The sequence below is a fragment of the Oryx dammah genome, unplaced genomic scaffold, assembly GCF_014754425.2.
Source record: "Oryx dammah isolate SB20612 unplaced genomic scaffold, SCBI_Odam_1.1 HiC_scaffold_23, whole genome shotgun sequence".
Classification (NCBI taxonomy): domain Eukaryota; kingdom Metazoa; phylum Chordata; class Mammalia; order Artiodactyla; family Bovidae; genus Oryx; species Oryx dammah.
In genome coordinates, this window is record NW_024070207.1 from 122,433,492 (window position 1) to 122,453,107 (window position 19,616).

The 19,616-nt window shown below is 40.5% G+C and overlaps 1 protein-coding gene and 1 pseudogene across 2 annotated transcripts in view; both read left to right on the forward strand.

The window, feature by feature from the left end:
- ARHGAP6 (Rho GTPase activating protein 6) overlaps positions 1–19,616 on the forward strand; it is a 546,996-nt gene that overhangs the window by 13,563 nt on the left and 513,817 nt on the right. The window lies entirely within an intron of this gene.
- LOC120882458 lies at positions 7,576–9,101 on the forward strand (annotated as a pseudogene).

Consider the following 19,616-nt stretch of genomic DNA (forward strand, 5'->3'; position numbering starts at 1 on the left):
ACTTCCTCACGCTACCACTATCATGTGAGCTCAAGCTGACTGTTGTTCATGGCTAATCTCATCAACATCTTCCCAGGGTAACAAGGCAGCATCACTAAGTTGAAACAATACCATCTACACTCAGATGCTTTTTTTCCTCAAAATCTAACCATAACTCTCATTAACATTTCTAGGCTGACTTTGGCATTCTATGAACAAAATAGAATGTTGGGATGGAAGAGCCCTTAAAGGTTTTCTATCCAGTCGAGACATCCCTGTGATGCTTAAATCCTATCTACGACATCTCCAGTTTATGCCCAGCACTGGCCCTTCCCCAACAGAGACCTCTGCCTTTAGATTATCATAGACATGGTTAATTCTTCCTGGAATTGTGTTCAAAACAAACCTCCCTAGGACTTTTATCATGCTACAAATGAATTCTGCCTCTCCCCTCATACACATTATCACAAATATTGCATTATTATTGTCAGTAAGGAAGTATAGGTTCACTTATGAAAGCATCTGTTATGAAAGGTTATGAAAGCTTATGAGCATCAACACAAAGTTTGGTCATATTTTCTCTTTGACAGAGAAAAATCATGGATATATAAAACCAGAATTGAAGAACTGTTTACATGAAAATTAAACTATTGACCTGAAGGTATCTGGCAAATTACTTAGAGAAATCCAGGATTAGAACTTTTTGTCTCTAGGTTCTTGCTGCTAACCCAGTGAGTCAGGTTTCTTCCTTTGATGATTTATAAAACAACTCAAAGACAGGTGCAAGTTTCATATTGTATCACAGAGGGTGGCTCTGGGTCTTTCAGCATGCTCCCAAAGAGGCATGTTGAATCTGGCTTCTAATGGAAATATATTGTCAAAAAATCATGTGCTTAGAACGTGTTTGTCAAAACGGCAATAAAATAAAAGTGAAAGGCGATATGGAAATAGTAAGCCTTGAATGTCATGAAGTGTGATGTGAGTCCCAGGCTAACTTCAGAAGCTCAGAATCATGAACTCAGCAGATATATTGTCGCTCTGCTGCAATGACAACATTTTAATCTTTTAATTTATGATTAAATTGGAAATAAATTACTTTTTCACTGAGGGTGCCCTTTTGAAGATCAGTAAAAAGTGCTATGCAAATGATCAGATATTTAGGTTCTTGTTCAGGGTTCTTATAACTGAAAAAGTTTATTCAGAGTGACAAGATATTTTTTAGAAAGTGAAATAGTTTATTTCTCTTTACAATATTATTCAGAGTTTCATTTTTCCCCAGGGGAGAGGGATGGAAGCTAGATGCAGAAGAATCAATATGTCATGATTGTCTAGTCTTTCCTCATCTAGAAATATCCCTTTTGTAGGAAATGTTTAAATAATGCTATGTATTTTACTGATCCCATAAGGTATCATTTCTAATTTATATAAAGATATGGAAGATATAACTTATGTAAATATTCACCGGAATCTAAAACCATTTTAAAAAGTAAAGTTATTTTTTAAAAGTTCAAAGTAAGAGCTTTTACTTTCAGAGTTCAGAGTAAGAAAGTTGAATGGTCAAGAAGAAAATTAGCTTACCATACTTACAAAGATTCCTTTTGAGTTATTAATTAAATGTTTCTATGCAATATTTTGGGCTTCATTCATAGCTCAGTCAGTAAAGAATCTGCCTGCAGTGCAGGAGACCCAGGTTCAATTCCTGGGTGGGGAAGATCCCCTGGAGAAGGAAATGGCAACCCACTCCAGTATTCTTGGCTGGAGAATCCCATGGACAGAGGAGCTTGGCAGGCTACAGTCCATGGGGTTGCAGAGTCAGACATGACTGAGCAAATAAACCACCACCACCATGCAATATTTTTAGGCTTCCCTGGTAACTCAGCTGGTAAAAATCTGCTGGCAATGCAGGAGACCCCAGCTTGATCCCTGGGTTGGGAAGATTCCCTGGAGGAGGGTATGGCAGTATTCTTGCCTGGAGAATCCCCATGGACAGAGGAGCCTGGCTGGCTGCAGTCCATGGGGTCGCAAGGAGTCGGACATGAGTGAGCAACTAATCACAGCACAGCACTTGCAAACTTTTTACAAGGCAGAAAAATTAATTTTTTTCTCTTATTTGGAATGACTTCTGCAGAGTTTTAGACCACAATCTATTAGTGAAATTTTTCTGACTGTATGTCTATTCATACAGCTTTTAAGTTCATGATAACACCTTGCTTTAGAAATAAAAATGATTGGTTGGATGTTGCCATATATAATCGGAACATGGATAAATCATTTTCATAAAAATCAAAACTTTTAAAACTTCATGAAAAAATTGTGGGAAGGGCACAAGTTCTGTGTCTTAGTTTGAGTTCCACCAAAGAAAGGACCTGGGTGAATGTAGTTTCTTTGGGAGGTGATCCCGGGAAGCAGGAATGACGAAGAAAAAATGAAATGCCATTATAAATTTGTGTCATAAAATTCACATCTGCGGACAAAGGAATGACCACGATTCCAGCAGGACCACTGGAAAGCATGCAGAATGCCTCTCAGAATCATCTGCCTGTGTTTCTGTTATCTATTTTGGTATAACAAACAATCCCCCAACTTATATGACTCTATGGGTCAGGAATTAAGTGATCACAGCTCAGCTGGGCAGTTCTGCTCCACAGGGCATCAGCTGAACTCACTCCTTTGGCTGCTTTTAGTTGGTGTCTGGGATGCCTGGAAAGTTCAGGATGTCTACAGTTATATGTCTGGTGCATTGGTGATCCTCCATGTGGCTCCTCTCCCCGAGAAGATAGCTGGAGCTTCCTCACTGCATGGTAATCTCATGGTATTTGGTCAGCATGAGTCACAGGGCCCGCCCAGATTCAAGGGCTAGGGAAATAGACTCCACCTGTTGATGGGAGAAGCAAAAATCACTTGTGGCCTTCTTGGATCTGTTTCAAGCTAAAATATGGGGAGATGGAGAATGTCTCCATTGGTTTCTTTTCTTTCTTTACAAAGTCTTTACTGAATTTGTTACAATATTGCTTCTGTTTTACCTTTTGATTTTTTTGGCTGCAAGGTATGAGGGGACTTAGGTTTCTGACCAGGGATCAAACTCATATCCCTCTGCACTGGAATGCGAAGTCTTAACCACTGGACTGCCAGGGAAGTCATTCTATTGGTTTCTATCCTGAATTGGTTGGACCTTGTAACCTCTTGCACACGACCTAGTGTTCACTAGAGATGAATCACTAGGAGCACAAAGGTCAGTGTGAGCTTAAACAGAACTAACTTTCCAGCACAATCCTAGCCAAATTCAAAAATTTTAGCACAGGCTCATGGGGAGCAGCAAGTAGAATGTCAACCACAATCTTATTTAACTGAAGGATGGTATAATCATAGACTTCAGAGGTGTGTAAACCTGGGGTCAAATCCCAGAGCCACTATTTACAAGCTACAAATTTTAGTTTCTTCACCTTTAAAGGGAATACAACTATTCTCTTTGTAGGAGGTTGTGAAATCAATTGGTGAATGCACTTAGGCCCCATGGGCCATGAGGTGTCATACAGCTATGTCTGTTGTTTATTGCTCTATCTGCTTCATTCCTAAATGCTGTTATAGGCAGTGAACATGGATCTTATAATGCCTTCAAAGGAAAAAAAAAGGCAACAATACTATTTTTGGCTTTTTAAACTCTTACGAAAATATGCAGTACCTGAGGCAACTATGTTACAGTGCAGTTTTTCCTCTACATATTAGGTTTTAAGATTTGTATACAGTAATTAAAATTGTATCAGAAAGACTGCTCTTTGTTTCCTGTCAACTTTCATATACATACACCCATGAGTAAATGGCAAAATAAGCCCTTTCTTATGCAGAGTTGGGACAAAGAAGTTAAGACTATACATCCAATCCTGTAGTAGTTGTTCTTTAGGTAAGAGTTATTATATTGATTTCAGAGAAGGCAATGGCACCCCACTCGAGCACTCTTGCCTGGAAAATCCCATGGATGGAGGAGCCTGGTGGGCTGCAGTCCATGGGGTCGCTGAGGGTCGGACACAACTGAGCGACTTCACTTTCAGTTTTCACTTTCATGCATTGGAGAAGGAAATGGCAACCCACTCCATTGTTCTTGCCTGGAGAATCCCAGGGACGGGGAAGCCTGGTGGGCTGCCGTCTATGGGGTCACACAGAGTTGGACACGACTGAAGTGACTTAGCAATAGCAATTATATTGATTTATCTGCTGCCCTTAGGGAATTTCCACATATTCTTTAGTTGGCAGTAACTGCAGCTGTGATACCCCTTACCCCCAACTGGCTATTAAAGTATCATTGTATTGAGATCTTTCCAACTGACTAAATGTTAATAAAACTATAAGCAAGGTGAAAAGACAGCTTTCAGAATGAGAGAAAATAATAGCAAGCGAAGCAACTGACAAAGAATTAATCTCAAAAATATACAAGCAACTCCTGCAGCTCAATTTCAGAAAAATAAACGACCCAATCAAAAAATGGGCCAAAGAACTAAACAGACATTTCTCCAAAGAAGACATACAGATGGCTAACAAACACATGAAAAGATGCTCGATATCACTCATCATTAAAGAAATGCAAATCAAAACCACAATGAGGTACCATTTTACACCAGTCAGAATGGCTGTTATCCAAAAGTCTACAAGCAATAAATGCTGGAGAGGGTGTGGAGAAAAGGGAACCCTCTTACACTGTTGGTGGGAATGCAAACTAGTACAGCAACTATGGAGAACAGTGTGGAGATTCCTTAAAAAACTGGAAATAGAACTGCCATACAACCCAGCAATCCTGCAGCTGGGCATACACACCAAGGAAACCAGAATTGAAAGAGACACGTGTACCCCAATGTTCATCACAGCACTGTTTATAATAGCCAGGACATGGAAGCAACCTAGATGTCCATCAGCAGACAAATGGATAAGAAAGCTGTGGTACATATCCACAATGGAATATTACTCACTCATTAAAAAGAATACATTTGAATCAGTTCTAATGAGGTGGATGAAACTGGAGCCTATTATAAAGAGTAAAGTAAGCCAGAAAGAAAAACACCAATACAGTATAGTAACACATATATATGGAATTTAGAAAGATGGTAACAATAACCCTGTATGCGAGACAGCAAAAGAGACACAGATGTATAGAACAGTCTTTTGAACTCTGTGGGAAAGGGTGAAGGTGGGATGATTTGGGAGAATGGCATTGAAACATGTATATTATCATATGTGAAACAAATCACCAGTCCAGGTTCAATGCATGATACAGGATGCTCGGGGCTGGTACACTGGGATGACCCAGAGGGATGGGATAGGGAGGGAAGTGGGAGGGGGATTCAGGATGGGGAACACATGTACAGCCATGGCGGATTCATGTCAGTGTATGGCAAAAGCAATACAATACTGTAATTAGCCTCCAATTTAAATAAATAAATTTATATTTAAAAAACCACAGAAGAACACAAACAAGTATCTTGGGTTAGAACAGGCTTTCTAAAGCTTAGAGGCATGAGGTGGCAAATGAAGAAATTTAATTTTTGTTATCATTAGTTGATAATCGATATCAGCTACTGGAGTATTATCAATCATTCTTACCAATTAACTCATTCACCAAACAATTCAGCACATCTTAAGTGTTGAACTCTGGCTTTATCAAAATGATAATTGTTACAACTAGTATTTTTGAATGCTTGCCTTGAGCTCGTTATCCTACTACACGCTTTAAAAAGGAATGGATCGGGCATATAGCCAATAAGCTAAGTGAATGACTTGACTCCGTTTCCCAGAATGCATCAGACCTACACAGCTCACCGATGAAGTCGCTGTGATTAAATTTCTGAGGCACACCTTGGGACACATGGTTGTCACAGTGCAGTAGCAGTGGGAAGGTGACCACAGTGGTAATCACTCTAGGCCAAGGCCCAGAGTGCTCCCAGGAAGCGGCTTACAGAGACATCAAAGTGATTGGCAGTGGCTCATTTGGGGTCATGTACCAGGCATGGCTGGCAGACACCAGGGAACTGGTGGCCATCAGGAAGTTTCTCCAGGACAAGAGGTTCAAGAACTGAGAGCTGCAGATTATGTGTAAGCTAGATCACTGCAATATTGCAAGGCTGAGATGCTTTTTCTATTTCAAAAGGGAGAAGAAATGTTATTCAGTTGCTAAGTCATGTCCAACTCTTTGTGACCCCATGGACTGCATGGAAGCATGCCAGGCTTCCCTGGCCTTCACTATCTCCTGGAGTTTGTTCAAACTCATGTCCATTGATTCAGTGATGCCATCCACCCATCTCATTCTCTGTCACCCCCTTCTCCTCCTGCCCTCAGTCTTTCTCAGCTTCAAGATCTTTTCCAGTGAGTTGGCTCTTTACCACAGGTGACCAAAGTGTTGGAGCTTCAGCATCAGTCCTTCCAATGAATATTCAGAATTGATTTCCTTTAGGATTGACTAGTTTGATCTCCTTGCTGCTCAAGGGACTCTCAAGACTCTTCTCCACTAGCAGTTTGAAAGCATCAATTCTTGGTCACTCAGCCTTCTTTATGGTCCAACTCTCACATCTGTACATGACTACTGGGAAAACCATTGTTGTTCAGTCACTCAGTCATGTCTGATTCTTTGTGACCCCATGGACTACAGCACACCAGGCTTCCCTGTCCTTCACCGTCTTCCAGAGTTTGCTCAAACTCATGTCCATTGAATCGGTGATGCCATCCATAGCTTTGACTGTACAGACCTTTGTTGGCAAAGTGATCTCTGCTTTTTAATATGCTATCTAGCTTTGTCATAGCTTTTCTTCCAAGGACCAAGCATCTTTTAATCTCTTGGCTACAGTCACCATCTTCAGTGATTTTGGAGCCCAAGAAAATTAAGTCTGTCACTGCTTCCCTGGTGGCTCAGATGGTTAAGCATCTGCCTGCAATGCGGGAGACCTGGGTTCAATCCCTGTGCTGGGAAGATCTGCTGGAGGAGGAAATGGCAACCCACTCCAGGACGCTTGCCTGGAAAATTCCATGGACGGAGGAGCCTGGTGGGCTACAGTCCACGGGGTTGCAAAGAGTCGGACATGACTGAGCGACTTCTCTGTTTCCCCATGTTTTCCATGAAGAAAGATGAGGTTTACCTAAATCTGGTGCTGGAATATGTGCCTGAGACAGTGTACCAGGTGGTCTGCCACTTTACCAAGGCCAAGTTGACCATTGCTATCATCTATGTCAAGGTATACATGTACCAGCTCTTTCAGAACTTGGGCTACCTCCATGCTCAGGGTGTGTGTCACCCATACATCAAGCCCCAGAACATGCTGATGGACCCTGTCACCCCTGTCCTCCAGCCCTGTGATTTTGGCACTGCAAAGTGGTTGATCTGAGGGGAGCCCAATGTCTTGTACATCTGTTCTCAACACTAGTGGGCCCCAGAGCTGATCTTCAGAGCCACTGAAAGTAAAAGTTGCTCAGTTGTATCTGACTCTTTGCGACCCCATGGACTATACAGTCCATGGAATTCTCCAGGCCAGAATACTGGACTGGGTAGCCTTTCCCTTCTCCAGGGGATCTTCTGAACCCAGAGATCGAATCCAGGTCTCCTGCCTTGCAGGCAGATTCTTTACCAGATGAGCCACAAGGGAAGCTCATTCATTAATGTGTGTGTGGTCAGCTGGTTGCCTACTGCCTGAGCTCCTTCTAGGCTAGCCCATCTTCCCTGGGGACAGTGGGGTAGACCAGCTGGTAGAGATCATCAAGGTGCTGGGAACACCAACCTGGGAAGAAATTTGAGAGATGAATCCCAACTACGCAGAGTTCCAGTTCCCTCAGATTAAAGCTCACCCCTCGACAAAGGTATTCAAATCGAATGGCCCCTGAGGCCATTGCACTCCACTCTAGCCTGCTCACACTGGAAGCCTGTGCCCAAACCTTCTTTGATGATCTTCAATGTCCTGGAACACAGCTCCCCAGCAACCGCCCACTTCTCCTTTCTTCAATTTCAGTCCTGTCCAACTCACTGTCCAACCATCTCTCAACACTGTTCTCATCTCTTCTCACTTGAGGACCGCAACAAGTGCTCCCTTCCTCACCCCATCCTCATAAACTTTAAGTGACGCTCAGACCAGCCTGGACTTGGCAGTTGACCGATGCCACAGCTCTTCTCACCAGCTCTTCCTGAGGGTGCCACCAACTACCCCTGCCATCTGGGAACCCCCAGGGGGCTGGGAATGGGGGCCATAGTCCACCAAGCTCCTGCCCTGACTGGGCCCCTGGACTAGAGGGCAGAGGTAATGAGTCCCTCTCCCCACCGACGGGAGGGAATAGAAAGAAGGACAGAGGATGAGGGGTGGGCATGAGGACTTTCTACCCCTCAGCCCACTCCCCTCCCCCAGGTCTCCACCTCCTTCAGCCTCCCTGCCCTCCTGTGTCCCTTGTGAATGGAACCAGAGCAGTGCCTTGCCTCTTCCCTTCCCTGGCCCCTGGGTGTGAATAGATTGTTTTTTTTTTTTTTCTTAAAATGTCGATTCACACCATCCAACCTGGACCCTTCCCTTCCTACAGCTGTGTTCCCCCTCTTGTCCTCTGCACCTAAGGCCTCCTCCCTCCTCTCCCCACCCTGGAGGGCAGAGGCAGTTGGGGAGCTACTCATGTCTTAGTTTTCACAGTAAGATTTGCCTGTGTACAGACCTCCATTCGATAAATTTTGGCATTAAAAAAAAGCAATGGACCACTAAATCCTCAAAATAATCCTAGAAGTTTGAAGCCAATAAATGGCAAAGGGAGGATTTAAATCCGGCTCTGAGAATTCCACCCAGAAAAGAAAATAACATGTGGTCCTTGTTCCGAATGTTCTCAATCTAGAGGGACATGTTATAACAATAATAATGGCTAACAATTATTGAGTGCTTACTTGAGTCAAACTCTTTTAGAATTACTTTTTTTGCATGACTTCATTGAGTTCTCATATCAACTGCGTGAGATGTTTTTATTAGCCCAATTATCTAGACAAGGAAGTTTAGACACAGAATTAAGTAATTTGCTCTAAGTTACACAGCTGGTAGGAGATTGGGTCAGGATTTAAATCCAGATAGCCTGTTTTTTGGAGAAGGCAATGGCACCCCACTCCAGTACTCTTGCCTGGAAAATCCCATGGATGGAGGAGCCTGATAGGCTGCAGTCCATGGGGTCGCTAGGAGTTGGACACGACTGAGCGACTTCACTTTCACTTTTCACTTTCATGCATTGGAGAAGGCAATGGCAACCCACTCCAGTGTTCTTGCCTGGAGAATCCCAGGGGCGGCGGAGCCTGGTGGGCTGCTGTCTATGGGGTCGCACAGAGTCAGGCACGACTGAAGCGACTTAGCAGCAGCAGCAGCAGCATATAGGCTATATTCAGAACCTTATCACATGAGATAAAAGAGAGGTTTCTAGATGATGCTCTAAGAATGGATAAGAGAGGAAGTCAAACTCTGCCTGAGGAAGCCAGAGGAGATGATATTTCAAGTCATTCTTCAAATAAGGAATAAGATGATATTTGAGGTCAGTCTTCAAATAAGGAATGTGTCTGGCAACAGGGATGGGGAGGAAAGCAAGTAGAAGAAACAGAATGAGCAAAGGTATGAAAGAATTAGTAAGCAGGACAGTGTCCAGAAACTAAAAATCATATAATATGGTTGGAAGGTAGGTCATGAATTCTTAAATTGTTTTGCATATGAGTTAATTTTTTACGCAAGCAGCCTTTAAGATTGAAAAAAAAGCAAGACAAACAATAAATACACGCTATCTTTTTAACTTTTAATTTTGAAAAATTTTTTTGGCCTGACCCCTGCCTCGTGTCTTGTGGGATCTTAGTTCCCCTACTAGGGATCAAACTTGGACCCTGGCAGTGAAAGCATTGAGTCCTAACCACTGGACCACCAAGGAATTCCTGAAATAATTTTAGATTTACAGGCGAGTAGCACAGATAGTCAGAGAAGGTGATGGCACCCCACTCCAGTACTCTTGCCTGGAGAATCCCAGGGATGGGGGAGCCTGGTGGGCTGCCGTCTGTGGGGTTGCACAGAGTCGGACACGACTGAAGCGACTTAGCAGCAGCAGCAGCAGCAGCACAGATAGTACAGAGGGCTCCCATATACCTTTATCCAGCTTCCCCTAACATTAATTTCTTATATAACTGTGGTGCATTTATGAAAACTAAGAAATACACCTTGGTGACAGGCTTGTTACCAAAGTAGTCTTGGAAATGCCTGCTGAGGTACTTTTAAGAGAAATACAGAACTTACTTGGATTTCACCGTTTTCTTTTGTTAACTAAAATTATTTTACATTTGTTTGGTTAAAGAAATGGAGTTAAAATATTAATGAGGTCATTTTTATTTTAATAATTTTTAATTGGAGTATAGTTGATTTACAGTGTTGTGTTAGTTTCTGCTATACAGCAAAGTGAATCAGTTATACATATATATCCACTCATTTTTAGATTCTTTTCCCATATAGATCATTACAGAGCACTGAATAGAGTTCCCCATGCTATACAGTAGATTCTTACTAGTCATCTTTTATACTCATATATAGTAGTATGTATGTGTCAATCTAATGGGTTCTTATTTTTCACCAGTAAAAGTGGCAAAGGTAAAAATGATCAGTTCTCAAAGTTAGCAAGTTGGCAAAAAAAAAAAAAAACTTATAAAGTGGTATCAGACTTCATAGTTATTTGGCAATACCTGCTAAAATATTATCAGTGCGTGTACTTATTAAAAATTTTTTTTTACTTAATTTTTTTTTACTTTTTAGTGTGTTAGTCACTGAATTGTGTCCGACTCTTTTCAACCCCATGGAGTAAAACCCGCCAGGCTTCTCTGTCTGTGAAATTCTCCAGGCAAGAATACTGGAGTGGGTAGCCATTCCCTTCTCCAGGGGATCTCTTTCCAACCCAGGGATTGAACCTGGCTCTCCTGCATTGTAGGCAGATTCTTTACCATCTGAACCACCATTAGAGTATAGTTAATTTACAATGTTGTGTTGTTTTCAGGTGTACAACATAGTGATTCAGTTATACATATATATATATGTATATATATATTCTTTCTTTTTCAGATTCATTCTTTCAGATTCTGCAATAGGTTAATACAGAATATTGAGTAGAGTTCCTTGTGATATACAGCAGGCCCTTGTTGGTTATCTCTTTTGCATATATTAATAGTAGTGTGGATTTCACTGTTTTTCACGTTAATGTTCTTTTTCAGTTCCAATTCCAAGATCCCATTTAGTTAGCACGACTTAGTTTCTTCCAAGCAGTCTTTCATGATCTTTCCACATTAAAAAAGTGCCAACCAGGTATTTTGTAGAATGTTCCTCAATTTTGGTTTGTCTGATGTTTTCTGATGATTCAAGTGTGGTAGTGGCAAGAATACATGCAACATCATTTGAACACCAAGGGTCACTGTTCATCTACATTAGTAAAATATAATGTATCTGTTAACAGTGATACTTTTTAACTAATCAGCCACATACTCCTGTCCTGCCTGTATGGTAGCGTGGTCATATGGTTCCAATACTGAGGGTATAGACTGTGGCTAAGGGGCTAAAGAAAGCCACATCCTGACAGTGACAGCACTAGCAGCCAACGTATATGATTGGCCCTTCAGCCATATGCTTTCTCTCTAATCTGGATTTTCCCACCCTTCTTCTCCATCACATCAGAGACTCTCTCATAGGGTACTGCTTTGTCTGCCTTTATTGCCTCCCTGGGCCATCAACAAGCATTTCTTTGGGTGCTGTATTTGTTGGCGTGTGAGACTGGGAGAAATCCAAGATCAAAATGCTCTTTGTCATTCCCCTATCAGAGGGGGTTGGAAGAGCTGAGCTTTGAATAAATATTCATTTACATCAGCAGCATTCCTCTGTACTTGTCCAGTGCTTACTTCTCTCTTGTTAACAGTGCTAGAATAAACACATAATTCTACCAAAATATTAGCAGTGTGTGCTGTTTTCTTTCACTTGCCAAGATTGTTTTATAATAAATGCCATTAAAAAAATCATACCATTGGCCAACATCCTCAGCAATTACATTAATATCTCCAAAGAGCAAAGTATGGATTTGCGAGGTGCTTTGCAGAGAAAAATGGAATACACCTTTATATTGCATTCCTTGAGTATACTGATCTTGTTACCCTTCAGCTTGATTTTAACTTAAAATATTTCTCTTGGTTAACAAAAGTTGATGTCATTATTTTCTATGATACTAAGTATCTCTTACAAGGTAAATCTAACATAAGGTTTCTTTAAAACTGAGCAATACTAAAACAGATGTTTGTAATGTGCTTTCCTGGTAGAAATTTGTAGATTAAATTGGATATTCATGTTTGTCAAATAAAATTTCACTCAAATGGAAGAAGTGGGTTTTCTCATGATTTTGTCCACTTGTTAATATTATGTTTTAGTTTCAGCTCTCACTTCTGTCCTTTAGAGATGCAAATTATTGTTTCCCTCCTTGGTTGAATACTAGTCCCATATTTCCTTTTGCCTATAGGATAGTTCTCCTTATAGGTTCCATCTCACTTCAAACTCTAAATGTTCAAATAATTAGTGATCTTTTCTCCCTGAAAAGGAACAGTAACTAAATGAATAAACATATCACAACCAGCTTTTTCTCTAAACTTTCCTGTTTTCTTCCATGGTAACCATTTTTGTAGCCTTAGAACCTTGAAAATATTTTTGACTGTTCCTTCTTGTTTATATTCTGTATTCATATGGCCCCATATAAGGGAAGACATCCCTCTTTCTACACAGTGGCCATATTTATCTTTTTCTCTCTGTCCATCCTGGCACTGACCCTCATCTGTCATGCTAGTCCTTCTAACTAGCTTCCTGAATGAGATTTTTCTCATTTCAATTCATACTTTCTTCTTCTTTAAGCACTAATATCATCATTTGATTTCCATGGCACCCCACTCCAGTACTCTGCCTGGAAAATCCCACAGATGGAGGAGCCTGGTAGGCCACAGTCCATGGGGTCTCAAAGAGTCGGACACGACTGAGCGACTTCCCTTTCACTTTTCACTTTCATGCATTGGACAAGGAAATGGCAACTCACTCCAGTGTTCTTGCCTGGAGAATCTCAGGGACAGGGGAACCTGATGGGCTATTGCCTATGGGGTCGCACAGAGTTGGACACGACTGAAGTGACTTAGCAGTCCTTGTTACAAGTAAGACAAAATATCAAAAAAGGTTTTTAAAAAAACAAAATATGTCATATAGACTCTTCCTATAGTTGTCACCCATTATCAATAGTTTGTACCTTTTGGTTACCAAGGAGTAAATTTCATGGTATAGATATACCATAGTTTATCTATTAACCTGGGAAATAGTATTTGGCTGGCTTCCAGTTTGGGGTGATTATGACTAGAGCTACTATGAACATCTGTGTAAAGATTTCTGTGTGAACAGGAGTTTTCATTTCTCCAGGATAAATTCCAGGATGGGGATTGCTGAATCATATGGTGAATATGTGTTTAACTTTATGAGAAACTGTCAATCTACCAGGATTGTTGTACCATTTTGTATTCCTACCAGCAGTGTGTGAGAGTTCTAGATTTTCTGCGTCCTTGTCAGCATTTGGTGGTGTTGGTGGATTCCATTTTTATCCATTCTAATATGGGTACATGTGGTATCTCACCATGGTTTTGATTTGCATTTCTCTAAGCATGAACAATGTTTAACATCTTTTCATGTGCTTATTGGCCCTTCTTATATCCACTTCAGTGAAGTATCTGTTCAAGTCCTTTGTCTATTTTTAATATTTTTATAAGGCAAAATGCTCCCTAGGTTTCTCTAGGTAAGAGCATAATGAGAGCATCCATTTTCTCACACCAGTGGAAGCAGAAACTTCTAGCTTTGGAAGGCTGCAGTGTCAGAAAGGTTGAGTTTCTGGTGAGAGTGGCATCTGTCTGGTGATAGTGTGGCTGCTGCAAGGTTGAGATTTTGGAGGTAACATAAACTATAGCATCTGGAGTTGGAGGAGGATCAAATGCAGTTTAATTATTAGGTCAGCTCTATGCTGTTCTGAAAACCTTTTGGAAATTGTTCTGGAAAACTTGGTTCTGAGCCTCTCCATGATCCTCAGGTGCCCAATATCTTTTCAACTCCATTTCTGATGAGCTGGAGTCAGCTTCTCAGAACTTAGACAAGAATTATATACTGCACCAGTTAGCTATGGTTAGAATAAACTGTTTAACAAACAACCACAAAACTTAGCTTTCTGTACCATGGAACAATTATTTTTGAACCTTCTGTAGGTTAATGAAGTAGTTCTGTTAATGTGGGCAGAACTTGGTTGATCTCTGCTCTGCTGCTTATGCATATGTGGTTTTGTAGCATATTGGCAAAAGACACTTCATCTCAGGCCCACATTGTCTCTCATTCTCCAGCAGACTCTCACAGCAGAGACAGGGTTGTAAGACAGGGAGAAGATGCTCCAAAGTCTCTTGAGGCATAGCCTGCAAACTGTATACCATCACTTCTGCTGTCTACTATTGTTTGAGCCAGAAGGCCAACCCAAAGTCAAAGAATAGGGGCATAGACTCTGACTGTTAATGGAAATTTCTGCCACATTGCAAGGCCCAAATCAGAAATCAATGCACTCTATATATAAGTGACTTGGAATTTTGAAGTGAGTGTGTATAAAAAGACAATTCAGAAGGAAATACATCAAAATATTAAATTATAATCTCTCTAGATGAATTGAAACCTCCTTTTTGCATTTTTGTATTTTCACTCATCTCAAGCATGTATTACTTGTATAAAGTTAAGCAATTATAAAAATTTTTATAGAAGTATAGTTGATATATAATGTGTTAGTTTCAGGTATACAGCAAAGTGATTCAGTTATACATATACGTGTATATATAGATATCTTCTTTTTCAGTTCCTTTTCTATTATAGGTTATTATAAGATATTGAATATAGTTCCCTGTGTTATACAGTATGTTCTTGTTTTTTTAAAATCTATTTAAAGTGAAGTGAAAGTGAAAGTCACTCAGTCATGTCCAACTCTTTGCGATCCCATGGACTATACAGTCCATTGAATTCTCCAGGCCAGAATACTATAGTAGTAAAGGTCCGTATAGTCAAAGCTATGGTTTTTCCAGTAGTTATATATGGGTGTGAGAGTTGGACCATAAAGAAGGCTGAGTGCTGAAGAATTGATGCTTTCAAAATGTGGTGCTGGAGAAGACTCTTGGAGTCCCTTGGACTGCAAGGAGGTCAAACCAGTCCATCCTAAAGGAAATCAACCCCGAATATTCATTAAAAGGACTGATGCTGAAACTGAAGCATCAGTACTTTCTTTGGCCACCTGATGTGAAGAGCTGACTCATTGGAAAAGACCCTAATGCTGGGAAAGATTGAGGGCAGAAGGAGAAGAGAGTGACAGAGGATAGGATGATTGGATAGCATCATCGACTCAATGGACATGAGTTTGAGCAAACTCCAGGAGATAGTGAAGGCCAGGGAAGCCTGGTGTGCTGCAATCCATGGGGTTGCAAAGAATTGGACATGACTTAGCGACTAAAGAGCAACAGCAACCTGTTGTAAAAGTGTGTTGGGCTTCCCAGATGGCCCTAGTGGTAAAGAACCCACCTGCCAATGTTGGAGAAATAAGAGATAAATTCCTGGGTCGAAAGATACCCTGGAGGAGGGTGTGGCAACACACTCCAGTATTCTTGCCTGGCGAATCCTCATGGACAGATGAGCCTGGCAGGCTATACAGTTCGTAGGGTTGCAGAGAGTCAAGCATGACTGAAGCAACTTGGCACGCACAGGAGCATAAAAGACGGAGTGGTTACTTCTCTCTCTGATGAAGGTGCTAACATTTCCTCCCAAATATCAAGAACTGTAAATTTTAGCCCTCTGGGGGGTAAACTTGTTTAGATTTTTTTTTTTTTGGTATAAAATTTTAAATGCACCGTTTTTACATGAGAACCTCTACTTTTAAACCAAACCTTAAGTGTTTTTGTATTTACTTTTCACAATAGCTGTCAAGAAGTAAGAATGTAGAAGGAGAGACATTTCCTCTTATCTCTTAAGCTGGGGAGACTGGAGTCATGTGAGAAGGAACTCTGTGCTGTGGACTGTTCTGTTTGACTGTTGTTGGATGGATGGCTGGATGATGGATCTGTGATTGAGGTAATGGGTAAGAAAACTGATTTTCTTTCTCAGTGCTTTCTGGAAAGTCTCAAATTGTTCTTCACAAAAATTGTAGGGAGGTTCTACAGGAGTACCCCTTTATTAAGGAGATTTCAGTTATAGCCTTTAGTTTTTTTTTCAAAAAGCTTTATTGAGATTTAATTCATACATGACACAACTCACTGATTTAAAATGTAGAATCCATTTGTTTCTCAAATAGGCCAAGAATTGTGAAAACATCAATTTTAGAGTATTTCATCACTCCAAGAAGAAATTCTGTATTCATTAAGCAATCACTCCCCATTCCTCCTTGTCTCCAGCCCCTGGAAACCACTAATCTGCTTTCTCTTTCTGTCTCTTTGGATTTGCCTGTTCTGGGCATCTCATGTAAATACAATCATACAATATGTAGCATTTCATCTCTGTCTTCTTTTACTTAGCATAATTTTTTCAAGGTTCGTGTATCAGGACTTCATTTCGTTTTGTTACTGAATAGTATTCCAACATGCAAATATTCCAATGTGAGAGCACATCTGGTTTATCTGTTCATCAGTTGATGGACATTTGGGTTGTTTCTGCTTTTCGGCTCTTATGGATAATGCTGCGATGGATTCTCTTTTACAAGTCTTTGTGTGTGGACATATATTATCAATTCTTTTGGGTGTATACCTAGGAGTGGCATTTTGGAAAACACTAAGGTTTAAAAAAAATTCACTGCTTAGGCTCATTTGGAAAATATGACAATGGATAGTGCTGGAAGGGTAGTGGGTTTTTTTTTTTTTTTCCTAACCAAGGTGTGATTCAAAGGCATGTTATATGTAAATATCTGAGGAGAGTTTCCAAAAAGCAGCTCTACAGATGCTTCTGAGCAACAAGACCAAAGTTGGAATAAGTGCTCGGCATCTTTAGGTGAGTATTTGAAGCAAATTCTGCTGCTTGTTTCCAAGATATACCACATATATAAGAAATTAAATCTTATATTTAATATTGAATGTAAGGTATATTGCACATTGTTGTTATTACCATACATACATGATGAATTGGAAAAGATGAAATGGCTCCATGCCCATGGACTGAAAATGAGTAAAAGAAAGGGTAACATTATAAACTATCCATTCTGTCAAGAACTATAGAAAGATATGGATGTTTGTTATTTTTTAAAATGGTATTTTTCTATTGGGAGAAAAGCATAATGAGAAAAAAAGATGAGAAAGCAAGTGATGTTTTCAAGCTTTTGCCAGAATGATATGATTGATAATTACCTGCAGCTGAGCAGAAACCACGTGGGCATGCTTAGAATTTGCTCAAGCAGTTTCTAGGCTTTCTCCCTGTGGGCTGTTGAAATTCTTCAGCCTAAGAGCATTTATTTGAACAAGGAGAATATTGCCTTGTTCTGACTATAGAGTCTATTCAAGCACGCAGAATGCATGTTTTGCTGAAATGCTCCAAAGACAGGTTGTGGAAATATTTATAACGTACACATCAGTTTATTCATATAATTTAAATGCATGCTTTTGTAATTTTAATTTTTCTCTAAAGTTCTTCAGTGTCTATAAGACCAAATTTATTGCATCATCCATCACATGTGGTATGACCTTCTTCAGGCTGAAAGTGTCCATTCAGCATATCACAACTAAAAGGTTCTCCTCCTTCTTAAATGCCGAGGCTTTGAGCTACTTACCATAATTGTTGGTGTGCCAAATCCCAGGCTTTGCGCCACTGTTGCTGAAGAATAAGATAAATGACTTTGGAAGAAGTTTTCTCCCAACTGGGCGATCTTCTCAGAACTACAGATGTCCCCTTCTTCCAACAAGGGAATAGATTGTACTCTCCCTTCTCTCTGTGAGTATAGTTTCAGCAAGTCCTTGTCATTGCTGTTAATTCAGAGGTGCTGCCAACTTGAAGGATATGGTGAATGTGAAACCAGGGGGCTCCCCCCAATTCTTCTTTAGGGATAATATGATTGCTATGCCTTGATCCTTTATGAAACCAGATAGTTAGGTGACTGTTTATCCCAGGAACAAGTCTTTTCCCTATACCCTCTTCCATTTACCAGCCAAGAAAAGAATTGATCCCTCAGTCCATCCACCAGCAAGTATTTGTCAAATACCTATGCCTCTGTCATTGTTCAAAACCTTGTAATTAAAAAAAAAAACTGCCTCAGCCTTCATACAGATTACCATTCTGGTTGGATAGGACACAGGAAAAGTTAGAGAACAGCATAGAAATATTAAACTGGAGTAAAACTGTATTGGAATACCTGCTGATTCCATCTAAATTGAGAGGATGGAGAATTTGGAATGAGTAGAAGTGATTAACAAAGACCTCATAGAAGGTGGGGGACCTTGAACTGGCTCTGGAAGAAGATAGACTGTCAATATATGAAGTGGAGGCTCTTCCAGGCTTCTGAGGTTGGGGAAGAAATATGAGCAATGGCTCAGAGAGAGAAACAGCCTGAACAACAGCTCCAAGGAAGAAGCAGTCCCTTCATGCATGAGATTATGATTGGAATTTCAGTTATAGGATAAAGCAGCAAAGAAAGCTGGTTTGTAAGCACCTGAGCAAACCATTTACTTTCTTGATGTTTCCTTGTTGGTCTCATCACATGTTTTCAATAGAATAGTCTTCAAAGGACAAGGACAGTTGTGGTCCTTTGAAAAACTGAAAAACTATTTTTTCAGGGACAGCTGAAAAACTGTTTTTCACTGTTTGCATGTATATATTCAATTTGAAAAATGCCATGGAGCAAACAAAAGCAGAGTTAGGATGAAGACCCAATTCCATATACAAGTTTCCGTCTTCAATTCAATGAAAAGATTAGTCCTTTTAGGTTTTTGTTTGTTCAGATGGGAAGTAAAATATAGACATGGACCTAGAAGATAATGCAGATAACAGGTTTGTTTTCTTGAGTGATGGATGTGGAATCAACAGCTCTCCTGATGAGAGAGCAGTGAGGATGAATTAGAATGCCTGCTCAGTTTTCCAGGGCATTGCTTTGGTCTCTTTTACATTTTATTGGATTTTAAAATTATGGGATCAGAAGCTTATCAAAAACACTGCTGTAAGAGAACACATTGAATACGATTAACAACAGGATTCAGTCCTCTGTTAACATCGGCAGTCATCCAAACGTGTAATGTTTTTCTAGCATAAAGTCATAGCTGTAGGGCTGACGTTTTGCTTATTAAAAATCACTTAAAATCTTAATATCAGATCAGATCAGTCGCTCAGTTGTGTCCGACTCTTTGTGACCCCATGAATCGCAGCACGCCAGGCCTCCCTGTCCATCACCAACTCCTGGAGTTCACTCAGACTCACGTCCATTAAGTCAGTGATGCCATCCAGCCATCTCATCCTCGGTCATCCCCTTTTCCTCCTGCCCCCCAATCCCTCCCAGCATCAGAGTCTTTTCCAGTGAGTCAACTCTTCGCATGAGGTGGCCAAAGTACTGGAGTTTCAGCTTTAGCATCAATC